This window comes from Octodon degus, unplaced genomic scaffold, assembly GCF_000260255.1.
Source record: "Octodon degus isolate 3935 unplaced genomic scaffold, OctDeg1.0 scaffold00407, whole genome shotgun sequence".
NCBI classification, from domain to species: Eukaryota; Metazoa; Chordata; class Mammalia; order Rodentia; family Octodontidae; genus Octodon; species Octodon degus.
In genome coordinates this window covers 155602-160712 of record NW_004524983.1, presented here as the reverse complement: position 1 = coordinate 160712, position 5111 = coordinate 155602, and positions in this window count along the sequence as shown.

The window sequence follows — 5111 nt, the reverse complement described above, 5'->3', positions numbered from 1 at the left end:
ACACACACACACACACACACACACACACACACACACACACACAAGTTCTCTGGATCTTGAATGTGTGGTCTCCCCCTAGGATTTACAAGGGGCAGCATCCAAGGCAAGACATGTCTCAGCTCATGCTGGTGGATAGAGAAGGCAGCCCGAGCCTAGGTCTGTGCTGGATGTAGGCACCAGGAGCCTGGAAGGACTAGGCAAGGGCTCCAATGCTATGATTTCAAGTTCAGAGCAACTCGGGCTGGGCCTGCCCTCTGGTGTCCTTCAGGTCAAACTCTGTAAGGGGTCTCTTAGCAGCCTGCCTGCTGCTTCCTAACCACAGCTATTTCCTGCAGCTCTGTCTTGTCCTGTGGGAATGAAGCCATAAGGGGCGCCATCCTGTGGCTGCTCTGAGTCCCAGGTTCGATCAGCTCCTCTCTGGATGGGCAACCACACACACATGCTCTCCAGGGACATGGTGGGCACGTGCACTGGAGCTGCGGCCTGACAAAGGGGCCCCAGGGGAGCAGACTTCTGTACTCTCCCTGCAGCTCACAGTGCAGTGAGTCCATTCCACTGTTGCTCCCTCAGGTGAGGCCTCTGAGGTCTCCAGCCTCCACCTTCTCTCTGTGTATCCAATTTCCCTTTCACCTGGTCAGCACCCAGGACCCAAGACCCAGGAAGGAGAAAGTACAGATTGTCCTGTCCCTTCTCTCTATGTTTTAATTTTCCTGTCAGATCTTTTCTGGTTCCTGAGGATCTACTTCTGTCTTACTTTCTTCACTACAGTGTTATTTTCCCATGTCTAGGTTCTGCATGTCAGAGAGGCTGAGGTGTTGCTGCTCACCACCTGACAATTTTCCTCAAAGTCCTGACTGCTCTATCTTGCTCCCAGTCTGACTCCAGGGACTTCTGTAGAGAGAAAGGATTAGTTCTATGAAAGAAGGTCCTGGTTCCTCTTTTTGGTCTTGTACACCCCACTCCTGAAAGTCTTCTTTTTACGTAAATCTACAATCCCAGGTAAGAACTATACATTTAAAAAAGCATTTTGATTCTGATTGATTTATACTAAAAGAACTACAAGGCCCAGCCAATATCTGCACCCTACCAGAAACAAAAAAGATGTAAAATTCCCAAGTGCAGCCACCAACTAATTTAAAGAAGCACTTTCTTCACAGGGCTTGCCTCCCTCTTCTCACACTTCACCTCTGCTTTGTTGTAATGTGAACACAAGGAGACAAAGACATAGCTTTCTCTAAAAAAATGGATAACAGAAAGCACATATATTGTACCACTGACTACGTTTTTGATTGCTCAGTTCTCAGGTAAGTGCTGCAAGGGGGCTTTGCTTTAGCCACCTCATCCTGTGCTTCTGACTTAGACTTATAAAAGGAGGACATCTGGGTATTTTGGAATAAAAGTATTGATGAAAAAACTTGAAATAAAAATAAATGGTTTCCAAGAATGTAACTACTCCTCCTGAATTATCCTGAGGCATCAAAAAAGAATTTATATCTTTGAAGATCTGTGCTAGACTTCAAAGGTCTCAGAATTTCATTAAAAAGAAAATGCCCAGTATTTCTATCCTCACTTAAAGATTTTACAGGCGTGCATTTGTCTTTCTGAGTCCCTAAGAAAGTGGTTGCTTTTTTTTTTTTTTCCTTTTTTGAGAATTGGGGAGGCAACATTGTCTTCTTGTTTAGCTATAGATTTTTGACTTCTGGGCAAATTAGAGCTTTTCAGCATAACTTAAAATTGGAAGATGGACTATCTTTAACTACGTCTGTTTCCTCTCAGTGCTCTCTCTTTTGAACAATTAATAATTTGAAGAATACCCCAATTTTAACTTTAAGTTTCTTGGAAATCCTGTGAACAAGAGCTGCTTCTGATAGTGGGAGTATTATAAAATTGTATGCTTAAGGTAGAATCTACAGCTTCTTATTACATGCTATATAAAACTGGTCTCATGGGTTGCTACAAATGAAACATTATTCTAATATGTTATAGAAGTTGAGCTTATAAATATTATTTTTTAAATACAAATGCTCTATTTTTGGTTTTTAAAAAAGTGGAATTTCCACTTAATATTATAGTCAAAACCAAGTACAGATTTTAAGACAACATTCATCTTCATTTCTTACCTCCTTTCCCATTCAAAGCCTTAAAACACTAATTTGGGGACTTACTCTTTTATGTCTATGTGATAAAGTGTTATTTTACTTAAAATACAGTTAATTTTCATTCATATTTGCAGCTACCTATTCAGTAACATTTCAGTATCCATGTTTCTTGCTATCATCCACAGACCAGCCCATGAGCGATAGAACAAATCATGTGTCACCCACGTTTCCAGCTGAAATCGAGCAAGATGATGCTCTGCCACCTACTTTTGACTCACTTTTCAGCAAATGCCATTCTGGTCACTGTAGTGCCAAATTTTCTTTGTGTGCTTCTTTGCTGATTACATCATCATTTAAATTGGTCTCCGAGCACAATGCTGAAATATGGTCTAGTTTTTCTTTGTCACTCTGCTTCCTGCTGAGACACCATTCCCCACACCAGCAAGTGAAGGAGAAGAGGCTCATGTTGCAGCATGTTGCCCCCAGGCCCAAGGCAGGACTGCAAGGCCCTGGGCTTAGTGGTGGGGAGCAGAGTTAGGAGAGGGGCCAGGGAGGGAGCTGCAGCCTCCAGCTCCTTCCAGAGTGGCTGCCCTCTTCAGTCAGGCCTCAGCTCTCACGTGGAGCCCCTGTCCAAGCCTCCACAATCAAACTGATTTCCAACATGGGAGGCTTTGGAGTCCATTTTAGATGTAAACCATCAGCACAAGAAGGATGAGATGTGCCTTGGAGAGATTTTAAGGCAGAATGTGGATTATTCTATTATTGGAATAGATGGCAAAACATGTTGATAATGACACGATTGTAGGCTAAAGAACACAATGTGACTCTATGACTACAACATTAAGGTTATGACTATATTATTAAGTAGAAACTCCACTTTTTTAAAACCACTTTTGTATTTAGGACCCAAAATAGAATATTTGTATTTAATGTAAATTCAACTTCTATAACATATTAAAATAATTTTTCATTTGTAGCAACCCATGAGATAAGTTTTACATAGCATGTAATAAGAATCTGTAGACCCTACCTCATATATATAATTTTGTAATATTCCCACCATCAGAAGCATCTCTCATTCACGGAATTTCCACAATGTTGGCACCACATTATCTGACACCACAACATTCCTGATTCACATGAAAATGATGGCCAGAAAAGTTAAAAAATTTAAGTGGTTTTTCATCACAGCAGAATGGATTTTTGCTGATAATTTTAGAAGCAGGACCACAGATATTTGGAATGGGCTTTCACTAAGCAAATGAGGTGCACAAATTCACTTGGGTTGCTGAAGTGATTAGGGCATAAGTCTGGTGACAGCCGTGTGGTCTGGGCTGCACAACTGTGATCCCATCCCAGGACAAAGGCTCCTTCTTGGAGTAAAGCTTCCTTCAAGATGTAATGAGAACACTTCAATGACAGAGACTGGGATTTCTTTTCTTTTTCCTTTTTAAAGTGTTTAACATTTATGCTTTGGGGGCCAGAGAGATGGCTCAGTGGAATAAGTGCTTCCCTGGCAAGTGCAAGAGCCCGAGTTCAAACCCCAGTCCCACCAAGAAAAAAATATGCCTTTGGCTTTACAGATGAATTCATATCTAAACAATCCCACTATAGCATTATATTAGTTTGGAATTTCATTGAGTTTACTGAATTTAGAGCTCAGAATTTTGAGCTGACTTTTAAAAAATTTATTTTTATTTTTATTTTAAATTTAGAACAGGGTCTACAGGGTCTCACTATGTAGATCAGACTCATAGTGATCCTCTTGTTTTCAGCTTCCCAAGTGCTGGGATTATAGGTGCGTGCCACCATGCCCAATCTTAATCCTGGTCTCAGCACGCCCTAGAGGTCAGGCTGGTACTGCATGCTGGGGATCGAACCCAGGCTGCTGTGCTCTGCCTAAGCAGGTGCTTTAGTCTGCTGAGCTATCTGGCCAGCCCTTATTTTTGTTTTTGAGATAGGTCTTCCCAGATACAATTGTCCTGGGCCTGGGCACATTCCTCTAAGACACAGCCTGCAGCTCTGTTTCCTCACTGTTCTTTCTTTTTATCCTATGTAGTTTACAGCTACTGATCTAAAACACAAGCTGGATTTCATCGGTCTTCTCCATGGAGCTATTACCTTTTCATTACAACCACCTAAGAAGACTCTAAGTCTGGATCAGTTAGTTCACTCTCTGTGTCTACACCTGGGTGCTGAGAGCTCATAGAACTATACCCAGGTCTCTGTGTGATCTAGGTTTCCAGCCTGTGGTAGTGCTCATGACTGCTTGGCAGAAAGAAGGAAGGGGGAAGGGAGAGAAACAGGGAAGGAGAGAGGGAGATGGAGAGATAGACAGATAGAGAGCGCTCTCCCCTTCCCCTTCTTATAAGGTGATAGTCCTAATAGATTAGAGTTTCCACCCATTACTTCATTTAAATTATCTCCCCTTAATTATCCCCTGAAGTGGGAATTAGGGCTTCAACCTAATGAATTTTGGAGGAACATGTACAGTCCATAGCAAGTGTCATATTCAATCAATAAAAATGGAGTTTTTCACAGATGACATTGTGTAAATGGACAGCCATTTGGGAAAAGACACAGTAGAATCTATATATCACAATATACACCAAAATAAACTATAGGTGGTTTAAAAACACAATGTAAAGATTATAACTGTAAGCCAGGCATGGTGGCACTCATTTGTAATTCCAGCACTTGGGAAGCTGAGGCAGGAGGATCATTGCAAGTTCAAGACCAGCCTGGGCTACAAAGTGAACACAAGGCCTGAACTGCACAGTGAGACCTTGTCTCAAAAAAGACAAAAAGACAAAAAAATTATATCTATCTATCTATCTATCTATCTATCTATCTATCTATCTATCTATCTCTGTACTAGAAAAAACAAATTCTCTTATAAACCTGAGATGAGAAAACCTTTCTAAATATGACTCAAAATCTAAATAGACTGATCAATTTGGCTGTGTAAATATTAAAAAGAAAAACATTTTTAGGAAACACAATACTCCAAAC